The following is a 23,148-nucleotide window of genomic DNA, read 5'->3' as shown; positions in this document are numbered from 1 at the left end:
GTCACTGCTTCATGTACATCTCAGACACGAGCAGCTGCTGCATCAGTATTCTGTTTTACTGGAACTCACAGAAGGTATTGCACCCTTAAAATACCACATATAAAGGAACCATTGGAAAGAAAAAGCAATGCATAAAAACTGGTATGTTTTTAATGTGAAATAAATATGTAATTTTGAGATTCTCCCACCATGACAATATAAGGCCTTTTGGGTGTCAGCACCATCTTCGTATCACAAAGTTCTGCTGTTATACCGTTCTTGCTCAATTCCTTCCATATGCACAGAAATAACCCATAACCAACATACATCAGCTTTTATGGCAGAAGTAACAAGTGCTGAAGACAGCGATAATCATTCAGCCTGGTCCACAATAACTCTACAATATTACTCACAACTTCTGCTTCATTTTGTCAATCAATGTAATCCTAATGCAGTCATTTCTTATGCAAGACCCAGGGAAGGGCTCTATGTCCCTGTCATGCAACCTAGGTTGCTAATCTTAATGAAAGTTATGGCAGCGGAAAAAAAAAAAAAAAAAAGGATATACTTAAACAGATGAACAATCGTGTAGTCATTCGACATGCTGCACACCTCCCAGTGAATCTGAATTTACTGCTGTGTTAGGGATTGGTATTATCTAGAGACATTTGGACATCTATTGTAAGAATGTTTCCTCACAGGTGCCTTCTTAGACAGCCTTTTTAAAAGCCCTGGTGAAGGATATCCCATCCACGAACTCTAGAAACAGCAGACTTCCACTGTCATCGTTCTCTGGCACCTGAAACAGGCACCAGGTTGCTGGCCTCACACCTTACCTAGCTGCTCGGCTCCTGCTGGAGCTACGAGCTTGTTCAGGCACGGACAACCTGCCTGACCTGTCTTCCACAAACAGGCCAGTTGAAATGCAAAGCCTTGGTTAAGTGAATTATTCACTTTATTGGGAAAAAAATATATAAAAAATACCCCAAGTGTCCTCAGTGTTTGCACACAAACATTTCCGTGAGGAGTTGGCAACTGCTCAGTCTATTCATGCCCAACAGATTCCTTGTGGGCCGTAGCAGTCACAGAGAAGGAAAACGCCAGCCCAGACTGGCAAACGAGCAGCAACAGGGTATCTCAGCAAAATGAAAACACTTGCAAGTGTGGCAAGATGGACCTTAGGACAGCTGTAGCAGTTGGAAGACAGAACTCTTTGTAGTCTTGGCTACAACAGCATGCATAACTTCCATCTGCTACTGTAGACTAAAAACATCTTTTTGGTTTATCACCTTTTTTTTATTCCTATCAGCAACTTGCATCAGCTTCAGTGATACTTGCCTGATGAACACTTCTCTGACCTATTTTGCAGCAGGAGCAATCTTTTAAGATATGAATATTCAGCCAACTTGATGGATTACCTTTGAAAATAAAATACAGTATACAGGGTGCGGTCACTCTTACCTGTCCAGATGTGCCCTTTCAGGGGTGTGAGGTATTCTGTTCATTTTTAGAGGCATTTTCCCCAGTCTATAATAGAGATTTAAAAAATGCCAAGTCCCAAAAAGTTGCAAAATCACCTGGTGCTTATTACAATTGCTTGATAAACTTAATTAAGATGTCTTCAGCAAATCCTAATGAGAAAGTAGACTTGCAGGCTTACTCCTTGACTGAGCTCTGCACCTCACTGTAACTTCCTCACTGCTTGTTACAAAACAAAAAGCAAACACCTACCAGCAGAATTACTGAGCAAAGACCTTGCACAGTACACAGATGCCACTGCAGTTAAAATCTATTTTAAAATATTCCGAATTTCCTCTGCTCCTAACCAGATTGAGCAGACCTGACCAGGATTACTCCCTTTATCTGTTATCACAAAGCAGAGTGACCATCTTGAAATAACACACATTTGGACACAGATGCTCAAGTTGAATTAACTTCTTGTGCTGGTTTAAGTAATAAGTAATTTTTAAAGTTTTAAGTAATATTTTCCTGGTAAATATATTAATTGATTTTACAGTGCAAATTTAATTTCTTCTTCAACTGCTAGCTGTACAGTGTATTCTGGTAAAATGCTTAAAAGGAATACTTTACAGATAAATGACAGGGCACGTAATTGCTTTTGAGCATTTGAGTGAGAATACATTCCATAAAGAAGATTCATATCAGAGGCAAATCATTTCTCAGTTTATCAAGTAACATTGTTTATGGAAGGCTTGTGCAGTATGGACTTCTTCCCTGAAGTAAGCTGTGCATTACATAATTCCATACAAAAGAAGGAATTGTACAGGTAAACTGTGTGGTAATAAACATCTATTGTGGCCAAATACTACGTTAGCGATGCTGAATGGCAGGTCAGCTATATATATGTAGCTGACATATAGCCATATAGCTGACACATATAGCTATATAGCAGATGTACAAACTAGCATGAGGTATCAATCTAAGTCACGCAATCTAGAAGGCATTTAAAAGCAAGTATGCTGACCACAACAGGCTAGGCTCTGGCTTTACATTTTGTGTAAGTCTCCATTTCTGGAAGGTCAAATACGTGTTTCTCTAATCAATCTCTGCATTTAATTTATTGGTTTTCTTGGAAAAAAAAAACGTCTAAGTGTATAAAAATACTGATGCATAGTATATTTTAAAATAGGGTACAATGCATACTTTGTAGTATTTACACATTCAGAGTCAACGTATCCTAGACATTGATTTTACTACTCTATACACCACACTACAAATTTTACTATTTGTTTGCTTGCAGATGACCTCCAGAATTCAATTAGTTCCACTCCTTCATCTGTTCTGCAGTAAAAACCTCCAAGATGCAACAAACGTGTCTTGTTCATCTTCAGTTTGATCACAGGGTAGTATGTAAAAAGCTAGGTACTAAGAAAAGCTAGGTACTACGTATTCTTCAAGGTTTAACCCCAATATGTCTCACAAGTGTGAAGGATGATTCTCTCTATGGACTCGTTATTCTGATCACTCTTGCACCTTCTTAGACCAGAACTGATCACTCAGGGAGAAATACTGGCCTAGATGCACAGCTTGTCTGATTGAGTGTCCCATATTTATTAAATACACCTTGAGTTTTATGTTAAAACAAATACTCAGAAATGGATCATGAGAAAAATTTATCAAATTTTCAATTGATAAATTGAAAAATTGATAAAAAGGTTCGTCAATTCCTAGAGTGAAAATCAATCTATTTTACCTTGATCACCATAATTTTATGTTTTACCCTTGCCAAAAAGGGTTTTTACATTGAATATTTAGTAGCATAATATTTTCAGTGTGCACAATTATTTGTTTTGTTTCCTTAATGTAACTAGAGTTCTTAGATTATATCTGGAAACTACTGGTAAATCAGTGAGTTAAAATGGAATAAGAAAAAAAATGGTGCTTTGATTCTGCAAACATGTAAAAGTAGTAATACACATCTTTCTTACTGAAGTCAACACTACATACATGAGTCTTTTCCTCTTTAAATATCACAGCTTGGGCCCTACCTCACGAGTAGCTGAGATTTTTATTTTCTCTATGCTTTAATAAACAACCTACAGCTCCATAATGAAAATGTAATTTTGGAGTAAGTTACTTCAAAGAGAGGAATTTTGACAACACCAAACTTGGTAGCAGCACAGTTAGCATCAGCGTGGCTCATAATGTTCTTCCTGCACGAACTCTGAGATTCCACGCAATCCTCTGTTCTCTCAGCACTTGGATCTCAGTATAGGGCTGGTCTGCCTTAACTTTTTCTGCTCACTGACCTCCCTTTCTCTAGTTACAGTCTTCTCATCTGTCTCCCTGCCTCTTCTCTTGGGCTACCACCACTTCTTCACCACCCTTCTGCAACCTCCAGAAGTGCTACCTAGGTGTAAGACAGTAGGCCTGTGACTTCACACTGTACTTCACCTCGTATGCCATATGGTAATTCTTTGTAGAATGAGGAATTATCACAGGCCAGAGAGACCAGACAGCATACTGAAGTATTGCAGTTTTTGCCACATTGGGCAATATTAAAAATAAGGCAAAGATTTTAAGGTCTCTAACCAGTTGTGCAGTGTATCATGAAGAGTGGGTACCCAGCTCTGCAGAAAGACTGAGCTGCTCAGTATTGTTGTTTGGAAGAACAGAAGTGCAGTTCCCTACAGTCATCCTCTTCTGCATGCCAAGACTCTAATGAGCCCTTGCACTTTGACTTACCACATTAATTGCATTCTCACGCCCTAAAGGCAATGTTGTCTGAAGCTGCACATTTTTAGGTCATTTCATAAACCTTCAGAGACTGCAGTTTTCCAAATGGATTTCAAGACTTCAATATTAAAGTTACTTGAATAATAACTAATCTGCAAGGCCTTAGCTTTAAAAATGGAGAAATAAACTTTGCTAAGCAAGAATTGATAGCACATAATTCTTGCTGTACACAGTCCAGGCAATACTTCACACATTAGTTATGTCTGATCTTCTACACAAGGGAGAACTTTTGTCCTCAAGAGCCCAATACTAGAAATGGCATCTCATGATCCAAGGCTTATTGTTTTGTTTAAGTTTGTCTTATGTTCAAAATCTGATATTTGAAATTAAGTGGAATCTGTGAGGCAAAAGGTCCGGCTTGATTAACATACTTCATAATTGCAGGAAATGTTTTTTGACCCTTAGTTGACTCAAAATTTTTTCTCATGATTATTTAACAGCATGATCTACTTCCCTAATGAATCATTCAGAATGAATGAGAAAAGATTCACATTCTTGGAAATAGCAACAGAATCTTGCAATCATTCTGAAATCCCCTATATATTAAATAGCTTTATATTTTCAAAACAAGCTCCAGATGTGTAGAAGAATTACTCTTGATTTGTGATAGGCCTAGAAGATCATTTACCTTTTCTTTCTGGCCTTGCAGCACTTTAGTTTGCTGTCATATTGCTCTAATTCTTCTAGTTGAAAGGAGACATGTAGGGGAATGTTCTCATCCCTTCTTTGGTATCTCACTTACACGAGTAGTACAGCCTCCCAGATAGTCAGGGAAGCCTCCAGAGTGCAGTTCAGAGCGTGTAAATTAGATGCTAAATGTCAGAACGCATGAATACCCTCTTAAAAGAAGCATCCTCAGAAGTCATCTCAATAAAGCACATGCTTGGAAATGAAGACAGGCGAATCAGATCCAGGCGGAAAACATACAAGATGTCCAACACACCCTCACTGGTGCAGATAAAAATAACGCTATCCAACAATTCTTTCCCTTGTCCATAGCTTAACAGCTCATGAGTCAACTGCAGACCCCACAATACATCACACTGTTCCACAATCACAATGGGCTCGCTCGCAAAGGTTAACATTTAATTTATTCTCAGCAGCTAACAAATGTACTCAGCTACTTTTGCTGGGGAATACTCTTTCAGGCAGACTTAGTATCAGGGAGGATCCATAGTTCCAACACCACCACACCCAGCTAGGGTCACCATGTAGGAGGAAAATTAACAGAAAAGGTCAAATTGTTCAACAGCATTATGAAGTAACATTGTTGGAGGCAGGAAGAAATTTGGTGATTATTTATCAGCACCATCAGCTGTAGAACAAAGATTTGAACAGAAACCAGGCAAAACAAAACAAAAAACCCTACCTCAATAAAAAAGAGACTTCAGTAGTGCTAAAGAAAAGTCAAAGAAGGTAAGGTAATCACCACAAGATATGCCAGAGTGGTTTTAATAAACATCACCAAAAAAGCACAGTATTGCTCTATATTCCATAGGAAGAAGAATGCAGATACTTCAGGCTAGAAGATCGGACTGGAATGTGTATGTCTGGATTGGTTTTAGTCACATAGGTTAAGTGTGAGGATATCTGCACTGCTAAGACAAAAAAGATTCGGATCAGTGTAAATAACCTTTCTGTACTTTGAATTCTTTAAACATTTTAATTCAACTGTGTTGCTGATTGTTAAGCAATGCTTTGCAGCACAGAAATGCATATGCTGCAGATATAAATGCTAAAAGACACCCTAGAGTCTTGCTATGCACCAGCAGCAAACTTGGTATTTACTTTTCCCAAGTCCAACCTGTTTTATTTCAATAAGATGCCCCCAAACCTTTCTATAATTATTTCCATTGCATATAAACATAATATCCTGGTATTAGTAAATTAGCTTGGCTAAATATAGCAAGGAGCACTCATGTTTTATGGGGGCATTTTCTCTGGTATGCAGCTAATATAAATAAAACAAGCGGAGAGAAGCTGGCGGTGTTCCACGGACATTACATCACTTTGCCTTAATAGGAAACCTCTCTGAAACTTAACATCTTGCTTTAAACACTCAGAAGTGTCCACAAAGTCTTCAGCGAGGATCATCATATAAGGCCAGCAGTTGGCTGGAAAAGGACTAGAATATACAGCTGGGGCTCTCGGTGCAATGCTGAAAAGAGGACCTCTAATGAAGACCGCCTTTAAGTTGTCACCAACTGCACGGCAACAAAAGATGCATGTGAAATTCTAGTAAAAAGCAAGGAATCAAGTTCTAATTCCTGCAACTTTACTTCAACAGGCTCAGGATTTTCTCTAGTAACCTTAGAAAGCTGCAAGTGAAAAAGGCAAGCCTCATTCCCTGGTCCAAAGTCAGGAAAAGTTACAAGCATCTCCCATATTTTATGTACTGTTTATTCTCTGTGATCCTGAAAAAGAGAAGCTATTTTATGCTACCATCAATACCATCCCTCATCTCTAGTACAACTTTGTTCTGAAGAAATTAGTTAATTAATGTAAAATACTGTATGATGTTCATTTACCAACAGCCTGATTTTGCCTCCCATCTATACGTTGAGTATTTTACCACAAACAACAATTCTCCTTGATTGTACACAATAAAAATAAAAAATTAAATATGGAGTAAAAGCCCCTGGATCTACAAGGATTTTCTGAGAAACGATGGTTCTTGCACTCAAATGTTTGCAGCCATTACTGAGAATGGTTTCCATCTCTCAGCATATAACACAAACAATAAAGTCTAGCAGACAACATCGTATACGAAGAATGAAAGCACCCAGAGGAATTTATGTTCATGCTGTAATTAATGTAAACATAAATTCCAGCTATTGTATTTCAAATGTGCAATTGCTGAGCAATAATCCAAATCCCGCCTCAAGCCTGCATGCAGGATTTGTTGGCATGGAATTTTATTGAGAGCATAATTTATTTAGGCACTGTCACACACATAAAAATGTATTTACCACAGTACAAAAAGTCAGGGTACGTCATTCTATCCTCTGTATTTTCCAGAAACATTTGAGAGGAATTCACTGAGTGGTTCCTAGAGACTTTAGTGGCAGCTGAGCAGCATACAGCCCTTGAAAACTCGCAGTAAATGTTGCTGTGTTGACATCAATGACACAAAAAAGAAAAAGCTGATCAAGTAATGGTATGCAGTAAATATATGTAAAATAGAATACATTGAATACCACTGCTCTCATTCAGGAAACAAGTGGTCTTAAGATACAAGGGGCACTAAATCCCCTTTACTCATAAAGACATCCCCAAGTATGCCTGTGTACTTTTACATCCTTTCAAATCCATTAGTGATGGCACAAAGGTTTGGAATCCTTACAGGAGAAGTGGGTGGGTTGGTTTTCACTTGATTGCTTTTGTTTGTTTGAAACGTGAATCTGTTCTCTGCTTCAGGTTAAAGAGCAGCCACACATAGGGTTCTGCCTGTCCAGGAACAAGCAGCTGACAGCCAGACCTCCCGTGGCTCACGCTGCTGATGAGGAATTCCCTCCCAAAGGAGGGTTTGTGAAGCCATACCTTCAGTATGTAATCACGAAGAACAGGAATGAACTTCCAAGTCCACTTCACTTCTGAATGACAGCATTCAAACAAGATCTTTAATTCACACAATCACTTGTAATGCAACTGCCCTAAAATCAATTAAGTCTTTAATACGAACAAACAAACAAACAAAAAAATCAAATTGAGAGCAGCCCTGGTTGACAGGACAAGGAGTAATGGTTTTCAACTAAAAAAGGGTAGATTTATTTAGATATTAGAAAGAAATTCTTTACTCAGAGGGTGGCGAGGCACTGGAAGAGGTTGCCCAGAGAAGCTGCGGATGCCCCATCCCTGGAGGTGCTCAAGGCCAGGCTGGATGGGGCTTTGGGCAACCTGGGCTGGTGGGAGGTGTCCCTGCCCATGGCAGGGGGTTGGAACTGGATGGGCTTTAAGGTCCCTTCCAACCCAAACCATTCTATGAACTTAAGACTCAACTGTCTGAATGACAAAGTTATAATAACAATATTCACCTGACCAGTTGCATCTTTGCTGTACCTTTATTGGTCATTTAATTGGATCCTTACTAAACAATTCAATTTTCTTTATTCTAAAAATTATATGCAGAATCACTAGCATCAGCCAATGCTCATTTTCTAAAATACCATTTTACCAGCTTATGCCTACTTTTCACGAAAAGGGAAAGCAGAGGAATTAAGTTAGACTCAAAACACAATTTGAAATGCTCTGACAGCTATATTTATCTAACATTAATCACATCTAAGTTATGATAAGACTTCACTAAAACCTACTGATTAGATGCCACTGTTCCTGCTAAATAAACTGTTGTAATTCTCAGTTAAGTTTCAGCTATTGTACTCTGTTGCATTGTCATTTTGGAAACAGAGAAAACATCTGCCAAAATGAGCTGTAATGGAAAAAATTCAACCACATTTCTTTTGCTCATCTATCCAACACTATTATTATGCAAGTTTACCTACTATATATAGCAGCCACAAGAGGACCTGATATGCTAACTGGGCATGTACACTCATATCTACTACATTTATGTTTTATCACAGAAAAAACAAGCTGCAATGGCTTTCCAAACTTGTGTAAATGGGTTCAGGAATTCAAACAGGTAACCTGTTTGTTCAGGCACACAGACATTCCACTGAAACTGATGGGAGCAATGGCAACGGGAAGCTCTGCAAAGCAGGTAACTTTTGTGTGACTTTCACTTCATTCAAACAAATCTGTAAATCTACATTTAGGAGTTCATCCACGTATATTATAATTGGGAATAATTTTTAAGGTGAATTAAGTATCCCAGTGATTTGCCTCTAAATGTCACAGAGATACTTGGAGACGCAAAGGTTTTATATCCAGATCCCCCATTCAGTCCAATCAGTAGTGATGAAAATGAAAAATATCTGATTAGAATTTGATAGCATGACTGAAATAAGTCAATCTCCATTCTATTCCCAGAAAAGACGTCATAAAATCTAAATATACTACCTTTTCTTCTAAATGCAGCAGATGTAAGCACTGGAAACACGGAAACTTTCATGCATGGAAGATGTCATTGTATGCAAGAGAGCGTGCAGATATTAACTCCGTGACCCTGGTGTCACACTGGAGTCTTTTAAAAGTTTTAAATATTCAGATCACAGGCAACGCTTATCATACGACATATAAATCCAGATAATTTAAACAACAGTGATGAATGGCATCATTGACTTCAAAAATTGCAATAGAAAAACCTTCTTATTGAAAGGTATGGTGGAACTCCTGCTGTCTTCAATTAAAGTTTTTAGCTATGAACAAAACAGAGAACTCTCTTTATTCTTGACAAAGTGTCTTTGCACTGGAATACACAAAATCCTACCAATGTTGTGGAAGATACCTAGACAGCATTTCTCACTTTTACTCTCTGTACTTGCACTGTTCTGTATGAAGGGGAGAGAAGGGAGAGGAAAAAAAATAAAAATTAAAAAAGAGATTCTAAGGGCAAACCAGCTAAAATCACTTCAACTACCAAAGATACAGCTTCATTATCTATGGAACAAAAACTTAACATTGCTACATTTGTTTTTCCTAAGCCACACACACGCTACATTTCTTGTGTATCTGACCACTTATATTGCAGCCTGGCCCTCCAGCCACGTAGCCTGGGGAATCCATCAGCACATGCCATAGCTCTTCCAGCTCACGTGTTTGGGATTTCTCTCAAACAAAACCTGCACAAACGAGGCATTCCAGTCTTGTTTCAACATCTACCAGCCCTTGAGACTCAGCACTGTGGGCTACACTCCACAGCACATTTGTGCTACATAGCCAAGGCACCAGCAGAGACGTCAGATGTTCACGTACGAGAGGATCTCGTAACATCAGTAGAATTTGTTCATAGCCCGGCTTCTGAATGAGAAGTGTTGGCATATAGCCAAGTTTTCTCCTAAAAACTTGGAAATTTCATAGTATTTAGCTTAATTCATTAAGAGGGAAAACTGACGGTTCTCCCACTGGATAACTTCTTTCACTATACAGCTATGGAAAAGGCACTGACATGCAACTTGCAAAGGTCCATGAATGCTTATAATACTTCAGGTTTCAGGTACTACTAAACATATTTAGCATCTTGTGTTGCTCACAGTCTCCGAACCGCTAGTTTTATTCCTGATCTCTAATAATTTGACTGCCTGAGCTGCAGAAAAGCAAAGGTAGCAACTCTTCCCAGTACACAGAACCGTAGAAGAATTAATAATTTTAGATTAAGGTACAAATTTCACATTGCAAAACTAACACAAGACGACTGCAAGCCAAAAATAAATGAAATCTTGAGAAAGTTTACACAGTAAGGCCTCAAGAAAAACTGTACCACTATCAGGTGAGTGAAAGTTTAAAATGGCTAGAAATATGCTGTAAACCAGAAGGTATCTCCTTCAGAACCAACCAAGTACCATTTAATAAGTTGTGGCTTAACAAACACTTGCTCTAATTTTCTGCAGGAGTTTTAGCCTACATTACAATTGTCTGGAAATATTTGCTGCCTTTTCCTTTGTTTCGGACTAGGAAACTAGCAGCAAAGGGATGAGTTGGGTTTGACTATGGATGACCTGATACCAGCTAACAGGAATATCATGTGGTCAGCAATTCACTGGACAGCCAGCTAATTCCCACCTGTATGTATAGGTCCAAGAGCTCTCAAGGAAAACTCCAAAACATTGAGCTGCTCCTCACACTGACAACGGAAATGTTTTTCACAAATTTCTCATGTGTCCTGCATCTTCCAAAAAGCCCTTAATATAAAACTGCTTTTTATCACCTCCCTGTTCTTCATGCAACACGCTGCAGCAACCTCTACCAACTAACCATGAAACACATATGAATGGTTAAATTACTCCACAAACTCTGCCACTCGTCAGTGGTTTTAGAAAACCCAGAATTTTCCAATACTAAGAGCAATTAATTGAGAAATGAATGCATCACATTGATAACTTCCTTCCTTTTTAAGTGACTCTTGTCAAAGACATTTTAAATTTTGTGCAAAACAGTGGACAACCTATAATCAAAATCTTGAGGAATCGGAGATAAAATTAAGTAGAGGAAGCATCTGAGAATAAGCTCAACAACCAACCGCAAAGATTAATATCAGTAGTTCGGGAAGTTTGACAGCAGATTTCTATGATTCTTCCTCTATCATAAAGACCATCAGTGATCACATCGAGACAATTTCTCTTAATCATAAGCACATTATGTATTATTCAATTATGGCTTTGTAAAGAATGTAATGTCTAAGACAAGCTGCTTCTGCCTCATATCACTCACTGTATAAAGCCCCAGCATTTCTAAACATTTCCACTGACTAAAAAGGTACAGTTCACATGTTTCACAAATGTTTCCCAAACATCACAGCTTCACGCTAATTAGACGGTCCTCCATTACTCTCTACAACCAACGTTGCTCTGCCAGTACTGGAGACTTTACAGACACACCAAACATTTCTGGACAAAGGGAGGATACTTAGTAAAAATGTTTGATGTTCCTAATAATTCACTCAATCTCTGCACCAAACTTTCATCTACTATAGGTCAGTTTCCTGCTTAAATGCATTCCAATTCTATTCTGCTCTTTATCAATGAGCTTGTTACTGTAAATATTAGCAGTGCAAACAGTTCCTCTAGTTCCTCACACACACAAGAATTCACTCAGTAAACAGGGCCTGTCTTTTGCATTGGTAGGCTTTAATGCTCAAAGCACAAACATCTATCTCTTTAATCCAAAAAAGGACATAACGTGAGCACAGTGTCTTAGTTGCAAGCTGATAATTAGCCTTACTGGCAGACAGAGCTCTTTTGTAAATCATTATAATTAAGTGCCCCTAGGTGACCTCTCTTTTCTAGTTACGATCTACCACCACAAACGTCCGAAGTTTGTACCCGACAGGAATGTTAACCTTCTGAAGTTACAGAAGTATCGTAAAACAAACTTCAAGAATGTCCAAAGTGAAAACGGAATAGCCTTCCCCGGCAGTTTGTAGGAGGAGCAGCCTGCAGTTAGAAGACGATGCAAACAGAAGTACTTTACTGCCTTCTAGTAAAATAGCACACTAAATCTAGCATTAAAAATATCAACACTTTTTCTAAGTCACACATTTGACCACAAAGAGCCAAGCCTATAGATAATAATCAGGTCTTTGTAAGAAGTGTCGGAATGGCTTGCTGCATCTCAGTGCTCGCATAACAAAAGAATATTAAACTAATTTATAACAGTTTGATAACTGCCCTGAACTATTACTGAGGTCTGTAACAGACAGAACACCCACTACTGGTGCATGTGTTTCTGGGGTCTATATTTCTTAATACTTCTGGAGACCTGCAAGAATCCCAGAGATGGTTTGTGATCAGGAGATTCCCAGTGAGGTATCAGAGACCAGCTGGATACCCTGAAGCTCAGACAGGCAATTACAGGGCCCTGGTCCTTCAAAATGACAGCTCAAGCTCCAGAAAGCATTGCTTCTCTCCTTAAAAGACTTCTCAAGAGTTGAAATCAGGTCCATGATCCAGGGCTAACTGCAGTGCATGTGGTCAGGGCTGAACCTGACTGTCCTGGGAGTGGTTCCCCCCCAACACTGATCTGCACGCCACTGGACATGCCCTTGACATAAGGCTAGATTCCTGCACCACGGTCCATCAAGGGCTGCAGAGAAGGCTCACTTGTTGCTTACAACTGGCTGCTGAAGGCAGTCATACAACTCAGGAAAGTGCAAGGGCAACATGGCAAAGAGACCCTGATTTCTGAGACTTCTGCCCGTTTTTCTGGGTATTTCATAGGAGTCAGCTCAACGTAATTACTTTTCAGGACATTACGTGGCTTACACTCTTGCTCTCTTTTTACCTCTGAGCTTGACTGCTAAATTTTGAAGGGATGGGAACACAGGAACCTAGAGTTTTAGATGCAGTAGTTTTCTAAAATCTCTAAAACTCTTCAAGATGCTGTGTTTCTGGGCAACTGACAACCACAGAACTAACCTCAGAGTCAGCAGCTGGAAGTTCATTCCTTGAGAAAAGCTTGACATACCATTTTGGTTTTGTGTTAATGTGCACGCTTTGTCTCTTCTTCTATGTGGGCAAAAATGCATACAACGCTCATCTAATTCAGTTGTATATACATGAACTAAGCTTTTTCTTCCCCCCCTTTTTCTTCTTCTGAAAGCTGTGTTCTATGAGCATAAAAAAGTTCCTGAAATACAACTTACAGTTTTTCCTTTCTCTTCCCCCACCTTCTTTTTAGAAGGGGTTTAAAGGGTGTTTTAACATAAAGCAGAAAATGGAAGCAATCATTTTCCAGAAATTCCTGATGAACAACTTAAGAAAATGCTAAACAGTTAATAGCCTCAAAATCTCTAGCAGAAACTCCAAAAGCTGCTAAAGATAAAAGAATGGAAACCACATGCAACATCCTAGAGACTCATAAGACAGTATAATGTACTTTCAATATAGTTTGAACTTCCGTAGTCTCACTTTATAAATTGGATTTCATGTCTGTAGAAGCTGATAGAAGAGGTGTCTCTCTTTTTCACATTACACGCAGATCTCCAGATTTTTATAATGATACAAAAACCCTGAACATTTATAGGAAGTCAAGACTTCCTCCCTAGAACACAGCCAAACAGTATGGCAAACTATTTAGTGCCTGAAAAAACAGGCCACAAGGGTTATACATGAAAGAGTAAACGTGATCCGGCAAAGACGTTGAACCTAGGCATATCAGAATTGTGACAGATATATGAAAATTACAAGGTAGCTTTAGAAACTGGAATAAAAAACAAAACAAAACAAAACATTGATTTTGGCCATGTCAGATGAGGAAACTTTTGTGAAAAACAATACAAAGAAGTCTCCAACTCCTCACTGAAAACAGTCACCGGTTCACAGAGCAAAATGTTGCCTTGTTGGTTGAGTAATTTCTCAGACATCTGTAGCTGTGCACCAACACTTCTGTCAGTGTGGATATCAATACTTCCTCTACAGTTTCTTTATGTACTTATGGTTTTAAGCACCTCAGATTTGCACAAAAGCAAATGGCATCCCCTTGCAACAGACTCACAATCAGTAACACAATACCGAGTAGCTCATGCTTTCATTAAAATCCCTGAAAGTTTTATCAGGAAACGCAGATTACACACAAATGGATAGTGCATGGAAATGCCCAATCCACACAATATTGTGACCACCTGCAAGACTTTCAGAACTTCACTTAGACTACAAAAGATCACTAGATCTTTGGTCACTGCAGCCACAAATCAGGGTGCTCTTCAGAAACCTTCAAACACTGACAAGAAAAGCTTTATACGCAGAGCCGAATTAAGTACAATGAGGTGGGCTGGAAGAAATACAGCACCACTGGGTTTCTGTGCAAGGAAACTCTCCTTTAATTTGTGCAAAACTTTCTACGTTGCCTTGGTGAACCTGCTCTGCTAGCCAGAGCTGGACTTATTAAAATTGTTTTGCACTTTAATATCTGCATTAAACAAGTCATCCTCATGAGTCAGACACAGGTTTTTACTCATGCTGTGTATGGGGACACACACACGTATATATATTCATGCACCGTTACACAGATGTGCACACAGAAACAGATTTTCATCATCTCCCATCAGAAAAAGGATCTTCATTACCTGTTGTTTGAAGTCAGAAGCATGCATTTTACATACATCTGTACGTACAAACACACATCATCTTTGAAACAGAGCTGAAAGAAACAACTCTGTTTCTAGGGACTACTTCTGTCCTGTGATTCAGCCTGCACAGAATAATGAATTGAGCCGAGGATTAGAAATTACAAAAGGCAATGAAATCCAACTACAAAAAGAACATGATGATCGTTTTTAAGAAAAAGTCTTCCAAGTTGTGAGTAAGGTGCAAAGATGGGTAGGAGCAAGCCCAACGTAAAGCCTGGCTTAAATACAGCGGGTTGGCTCTCCTGAGAAAAGTTGCTGTAACATGTGCAGGTCTTGATTTAAACCAGATTTCTGCATTTGGTGCAGCCGGAGAACTGGGGTCATGCTTCTCAAATGGTTCTGTGGCAGAAGAGTTGTAGTTGGACTAGATGATCTCTGAAGATTCCTTCCAACCGAACAATTCAATTCTAAGAATAACAAAAAAGCAAAGTATTCCATAATCTTCTTCTATTCACTATAGCCTAGGCAGGAGCTCATGATGAAGTTTCTCCAGACCAGCAGATATTGTGTGCATGCGTTTCTTGCTCTCCAAAGCGGATTCTTCTTCATCATAGGAGAGGAATTCTTTTTAAATTTCAATTAAAAAAATTAAATCCAGCTGTCAGAATCTTCATCTGAATTCAATGCTTTCAAAGCAAAGTTCAGTCGCTTTCTTGTAAATGCAAAAATTAAACCAATCCTGCCTGAGACAGTAGAAGCAAGGAGTTAAACGCTGATGTTGTAAACTTAATTCCGTGTGTTGTCCCGTTATTCACATGCATGCCTCAGGTACTGTGTTCTGCTCATGTGTACAGCAGCATACCAAGAAAGAACATCATCTTCCACTCTGAATTTGATGGATTTGGTTAGTTGGAAAAAAAAAAGTTGACATCACTAAAACAGATTTTTGTGTGTTAATCTATTTTTACATTTCAGCCTGGAAAATAAATGTAATCATGCTGCCAATGAAAACCAAAAATATCTTTTCCTCTACATTTCTGCTGGCTGACACATCATGTCTGCAAGTAAGTGTCTTTCTCTAGAAAGCCCTTGCTTCACAGAAAACCACTGGGACAAATGAAACGTGCCACCTTATGAACAGGTACCAAAATTTGGATACTCTGGCTATGCAGAATAGCAGCTCCTGACACACAGACTCAACTCTTCAAGCAAATAACTCTTCCATATTTTTCAGGCTGAAGTATGAACTCAAGTTCACATTGCTGCTTCCTGCCTGAAACATTCAGTGGTGAACCATGATGCGATGTAAGGTTGGGTTCTTCAGAAAGAAGTGGTTTCTTCTCCTTCTGTGTCTTAGGACAGCACATATAATACGGATTACCTTCTGAAACTGGTAACAACCAAAATCCTACATCCATTTCCAGGGGGCGAGGGGAGAGAAGCATTCTTTGGAGGCAGGAAGGAATAAAATTCCCAGACTCAGAAGAATGCACTGGGAAGGACTGGAACGAAGCCTAAATAATTGCTACCAAAGGACGGTTTTAGGACAATGCCATGTTCTACAAGTTGATCTAATTTAATCATAGATTTCTTACTCAAACCATCCCTGGATGTGCACACTATTTGGCTCATCTCATGCAGATGCACCATGCAGAAAAAGGCCTAGCAGTAAACTGAGCCCACTGCATTTTTATTTGTTTATTTAAACAAACACTGTTTATCTTAAACTCCTTCCCTCTGTGGAAGGGGAAAGTGCTGGGGAGTGCCATACACAATACATCAATTACAATCACTTTCTGCTTCAATAAAGGAAATACAAACTTCCCGTCTTGGCAAACACTTGAATGTCTTGAGCAGGTGTGAGAATGACCGTGTTAAGTGTCTAGACAGTAATGTGAAGGAAAAATATTTCCTAAGTTTCCTATGCGTGCTTATCCAGAAAGTATAGCTCAGATATGTAAAAAGAACTGCATTCATTATAGGTTATCCTTCTACAATACACATTACATTACACATCCTTCTACAATACACAGAGAGCATTCTTTTTCTTTTTTTTTTTTTAATTATATTAAGTCTGAGATGTTAAACTATCTGTAAAGCTCCAGGAAGTTCTGATACTCGCGGTCACAAAAGACTGTCCTCTTCGTTTTGTGCGGAATGAGAGGTTAAAATGAGTCTTCCAGGCATACTATGACTCGTCTAGTAATTAGGCTGTATATTCTTGCTACTTCTTCCAAATGTGCGTGTTACCGCTACGATGCGTTCTCAGCGCTGAGAACTCCGTGCTCAGTATTGCAGAATGGGAGCTTCACTCCAACGGGTGATGATTATTACATAATCTAGCACTGAAATGCTATCCGTTAAGACTATGGGAATATTTCCAAGATGGACAATGACGGATGAATAACAAATTCCATAGGCATATTTTGATTAAAGAATATTCCCAGGATAAAAGATTTCCAGCCAAAGATTATGTTACCAAGAATACATGGGACTAACAGTTAGTTAATATGTTTTACATTACTCTGACATTTTTATTGGGAAAATAAGCATCTTAGGGTCACCAACTCTTCTAAGGTCAGAAAAGGTCCAGTAGACACCCAAGTATTAGAACACTTCTTTCTTGGAGAGTGAACAGCAAATGGAAAGGCATATGACAGTAACAGAAGGCAATTTGTATGGCAATTATGTAACTAGTAATACATAAGGTTATCTTCATGTTTCAGACAGTTTCTTCTCACTACACCCCATGTATTTCCCTTATCTACACATTTTCATCCTAGATATTTGGCTCTCCAAAACACAGGTTTTTAATCTTTGTGTCTTCTGTGTCTACGGGAAATGGTGCTATACGCACAGAGAACACCTATATACAGGACATCACACTGCTTGACATCTACTCTGCTCGCAGGCACAGGGGTTTGCATTAACGTTGGCACGAATAAAATCACAAGGCAGCTACTTAGGACAAAGTTGGCCGAGGAAGTCATTTGCTGTTTGAAGAGTGCAATAATTTCCCATCAAGTGAATGGTTTTCACAAACCACATCAGTTTACTTTGCCCAGCTGAGAATCAGGCGAGGCGAGTCTCTCACCAATTGTTTTGAAGCACAGCAATAGAAAAAATTTTTTTACAGGACAGAAAGAAACAATTCCCCATTTAAGTGGGACGGCCAGCATCCCATCCCACAGGTCTGTTCCAGCTAGACTGCTCCCTCTTTCTTCCAGTGCTCAGAGCCCAACAGCTGAACATTACTCATCGAATTTACCACTGCGTCCTTACAGAAATGGAGGCATGCTGTTCTAACATAGCTAACATAGCTCTTAGAAATGGCTGCTTTAGTCATTCTGACCACAAAGCGGATCACAAAGCTGCAACCCTGCTCCTATTTGTGGAGAGGTTGGTTTCTCCTGCCCTACACAGCCACCATGCAAGCTCAATACATTCTTCAGTGCAGGGCAGAGAATACTGAGCTGCTTTTCTTCTGCCTAGAACTGTAGATCTGTCCAATGCTGCCTAAACTAGATAATAATTGCTTTAGAATAACATTTTGAAAATATTTGTGTGTTCCAATCATCACAGTCTCTGCGAAGAGACAGCCACAGTCCTGGGCTAGTCACAATTAATCAGTCCACGGTAACAGGCGCATGAGTAACCAGCAGGATGAGCTTGACCAGGACATACGTAACTGTCCGACTCTCACAAAGAAAGAGAAATAAAAAACAGTTTGAAGATCCTAGAGAATTTTCTAGGACTTCATTAAGTAGAGGAACACAAAAACACGCATCTACCGCAGTGCTTTATAATGGTATCTTGACTGGTCGGGTTACTTATTGTTACTTAAAACACGCTTTAAACTTGCAGAACAGTTTTTCACTGAGGGGAAAAAAAAAAAAAAAAAAAAAAAAAAAAAACTTCTTGGCATTCATACTGCCAAGAAACCATTACCACACATCCATCATCCTGATTTTAGGAAATCTTTTATGGCAGACTGCAGTATATGGTGACTCTTGGCAAATTCTGACTATGTGATGTATGCTTTCTTCTATCTCAAAGACGAGAGAAATGGTTTTTATCCAAATGAGACACTTCTAATTCCAACAAAATCCTACCTGCGTATTTTTAAGAGTTTCAAACTCTGTAAGAACATCTGTACACATCCTACCCCATCTTGCCAGTTTCTTTTAGTCAGACACCTTTTCCCAAAGGGTTTCTCTGTCTGGCCAGGAAAATTAGTACCAGAATATTATTTTACAGACAGTTCTTCCAGGTTTTGTTCCCCATCCAAAAACAGGATGCAACAGAGTCTCTCTTCTAATTCTGCCCTTACAAGTATTTGCCCCTTTTTCATAGTGAAGCGGTTTAGATACAATCAGCGGACAAGGGCTGAGAGCCACTTCACTCTGTATATGTTTCTTCCATGCTCTCGTTATCAGTTATATATCTTAATCCTTGTATGTCTGGTATGCACTGTGAATCACAGGATGCCTGGAAACTGCTGGGCTTCCTGAAGAACATCCCCAAAACTTTCCTTACCCCAGCACTCCAGTGGATTTTGGTGCACACAGACTTGTGAGTGGACACAAAACTTTCCATATAATAAATAATGCATCCTACAGAGTTAATTTCACAAATCTAGGGTTTGGTCCCAAGAACTGTGGTTTCAGTTCAATACAGCCACAGAATATCGTGGAAAAACGGTTTCTTGACCTCAAAGCCTAATGCAACGTAGGATGCGTCCGCTCCTATTTTTAGCTGTATGCTCTGCAGTGCCATATTCCTTCATATAAGGCTGATCCAAATGTTCCAGCAGCAGACGTTGGTTTCTCCTTGATAGCCAACGCATATCTCTGCTTTCCAAGTTTCTGTAAACACATCATTATAAGGAAGGCCAGTCTTACTTTTCCCAGCCTTCTTTCTAATTATGCTCCTGCTGCCAGGAAACTTTCGCCTTTTTTTTTTTCTTTTTTTTTTTTTTTTTCGGTCTTCGCTACTAAAATTTAAACAACTGTCTGGTATGGACTTGGAAAAGAAAAAAAAACAAACACCACAAGATGTGCTCTGCAGTTCCAGCTCTAAGCCCCTCAGTCACCAGCTGACGCCGGGTCCCTCCCCGCGCCCAGCTACAACCATCTGCCCACAGCCCGTCCCGGGTCACCAACACGCCTCTCTCTCCCCGTGAGCGCCGCAGGGAGCCCCCTCAGCGTTTCCTTGGCTTTGGGCGAAATCCGGGCTGGGGGCAGCACCGGGGCTGCTGCCGGAGCTCCCCGCGGCTCCCTCAGGGGCTGGCACCCGAGGTGGCTCCACGCTGCCCAGCGCCGCCACACAAAGCCCGGCTCGGCGGCTCCGGGCAGCCGCGGCGACGCCTCCCGCCCCGTCCCATCCCGTCCCGTCCCGTCCTTACCTCGGGGCGCCCGGGGCTCGCCTGGCATGGCCCGGCCCGGCCCGGCGCGGCTGGGCTCGGCTCGGCTCGGCTCGGCTCGGCGGGGCTCGGCGCGGCTGGGCGGGCAGCGGGCAGGTAGGGGCGCTAAATAGGGCGGGCCCGGCGCCGAGCGGAGCCTCGGCCCCAGCTCCGCGGCGGCCGCTTCACGTTAAGAGTCCCGGGGCGGGAGGGAGGCGGGACCCGGCCGCCGGCGGCAGCCCCAGCCCCAGCCCTGCCCCTGCGGCCGGCAGAGCCCCCCCTCCTCGGGGCTTTCCGGCCCTTTGTCCCCCAGCGGGCCCGGGGCTCGCCTCAGGGCTCCGGCTTCGGGGCGCAGGGGAAGCTCCCGCGGTCCCCGCCTCGCCTGTGGCGCCGTGAGGGAAGGGGGTGCCGGCACGGCCCGGTGGGCAGCTGGGGCTCAAATTGGCCTTAAAGGTTTTTAATGCTTGCTGCTCCGGCACAATAATGCTCACGCCACCCCTCCTCAAGGCCCGGGGCTTTCAGGTTAAGCTGAATTCAAAACTTTTTTCCTCAGAAAAGCCGTATCACCCTCAGACACCTACTTTGCAAGCAGCCCCCGAGCCTCCTTGCCAGTCAGGGAGCAGCACCAGAGCTCCGAAGGCATTCACTATGTGCTACAAAAGAATGGCACTTCACAGTCTAATTACACAAATCCACCCCTAGTGCCAAACACAGACTTTAAACACATTGATTACTACTGTGTGCTCCACTAAACGCGTCTTTTGGAGACAGATACCTCGGTGCGTTTCCCCTCCCTACAAGCATATGAAGACCAAAGAACAGATTTCTCTTGCTGGTTCACACCCTTCCCATTAGAATCCACTTGGGCAGGATCCACTGCTTTCTGATTACATGGCAACACCAGTTTTATAAGGGAGCAAAGAACACAACAAATCATCAGCAAGATCTACTTGAAGATGTACGTGAAGCAAAACAGACAAGCTCAAAGATAGATCTAAAAAACTTATATCCTCAAATCCACTCTTAATCCACAGAGGTGATCGGTGATATCACCTGAATTTTCCCCAATATGGACAGCAAAAAAAGTGTACAAACAGGAACGTATTAAAGACCTTGGACAATGCTTAAAAGACTTAGGGCAGTTGAAAGCAAGGGTGCTCCTCTTTTTTCAGCTCCACTTTCCAAACAGTGTGTATTGTAGTCCAACTCCAGATGCCCAGAACCTGTTGGATTTACACAAGAGCATCATCATAACTATTGTTCTCCTTCTGGAACAAACCCACAAGATAAGCAAGACTGACACCCAAGACATTTCACTCTATGGTGGACGATGCAGAAGGTGGCACCGAAACTGCTCTTGCTTACTGAAACCCCTTTGCCCCTTTTCTTTACCCAGTCCTCTTTAGGGCTCACAACTCACTGCATCTCACTTGACCACTCCAGCATGCAGCAGAGGAATGCTGCCAACTAGGAAAAGGGGAGGGTGAATAAAGCATCTTGCAGCTGCTAGAGCAAAAGGTGAAAGGCCAGATCCTGGCAGTGACAAAACTGGCACTGCGCTAGTACTCTGTTTCTAGTTCTGGTTAGGGGAAGAAGCATGGTAACTCATACATATAGTTTTAAGATAGCATAAAGGTAAAAAGAGTATCACTCATCACTAGTCAGGTCTTTATATGATTTGGGGTAAGCATACTGCCTACAGACAGCATTTTATCTAGCAAGCAGAACACAATTCAGCCAATCATGGCTGTAGATAATCTAACACACATAACAAAGAACTGACTGACATACCGTAGGAAAAGCATAGCATAGAAAAAGAGTAACGGGACTTCATATCTCTTTACTGCCCCTTCTCCTTTGTATTTGCTTATAACTGAGTTGATATTAAAATAACTGAGCTCTCCAATATTCTTTCTTCTGTCAGAGCTCTTACGTTGCACATATTTTGCACATCTGTTGCAAGAATTTGGGAAAAGAATTCTATGTCTATGCATATATGCTCATGTTCACTTCATGGGGCTGGAAGATGAAAGCAAAAAGACAGCTTGTGCACATCAGCTTAGCTTGAGACACTTGCTCTGCTGTGACTCCACAAGCATAACTGGGCATGGAAAGTACGAATGAAGCTCAACTTTCTGGGAACCAAGTATGAGGCACAATGGGAGATAAAGATCCAAAGAGAAAGGAAACAAAAACATATGCTTAACTTAAAACTTAATATGATCTGTGATTCCTTCTTGTAAACAACTTTGCCTATCATTCCACTTCCATGAACATTTGCTTCTAGTTTAAGAAGTTTCCAAAATCTGTAGAGAATGTCTTGCAAACTAAAATGAGGGAATTAATTTACACATGAAAGATGATTGCATACAACTCTAATGAAGTCCTGATATTTAAATGAAACATTAAAACAAACAATTTTTGAAAAAAATGCAGTAAAATCAAAAGAAACGATAACTAATTTCTATGAACGAATGGAGGTAATGGTAAATGCCATTAGTAAAACAGGGAAAACAGGTAAACCCCAAACTGACCCAAGGTTTATTTATTTATTTTTTTTTTTCAACATTGATTCAAACCTTGAGGATCCTCACAAAATAAAGATGTCAGTTTACACAATTCCATGAAAAAGCAGATTGATATAACTGACTCAATTTCACATGAAGTTATGACATTGCTGGTTGAGTACTTACTGTGTAATGATCTATATTAAGTACTATTGAAGTTTGATCTGCAGGAAAGCCAAGTTATTTAAACAACTATTTTTCACGCAGATATAGTGTTTTCTGCACGGGAAACTCAAGCTCATTCTGAGTTAAATCACTTT

The 23,148-nt window shown here is 40.4% G+C and overlaps 1 protein-coding gene across 9 annotated transcripts in view; it reads right to left on the bottom strand.

The window, feature by feature from the left end:
* Window positions 1–23,148, bottom strand: part of PALLD (palladin, cytoskeletal associated protein) — a 194,878-nt gene that overhangs the window by 47,677 nt on the left and 124,053 nt on the right. The window contains exon 1 of one of the 9 annotated variants that reach the window (XM_084518329.1): window positions 20,325–20,493. The exons of 7 other annotated variants lie outside the window; for them this stretch is intronic. The gene's annotated coding sequence lies outside the window, so the exon portion shown is untranslated. Of the gene's footprint in view, window positions 1–20,324; window positions 20,494–23,148 lie in introns of those variants that run through there. One more of the 9 variants, XM_084518330.1, reaches the window with a different exon arrangement.

Source organism: Aythya ferina (genome assembly GCF_964211825.1).
Source record: "Aythya ferina genome assembly, chromosome: 4".
In the NCBI taxonomy this organism is placed as follows: domain Eukaryota; kingdom Metazoa; phylum Chordata; class Aves; order Anseriformes; family Anatidae; genus Aythya; species Aythya ferina.
The sequence above is the reverse complement of the archived record's forward strand: the minus strand, read 5'-3'. Positions and strand labels throughout refer to the sequence as shown.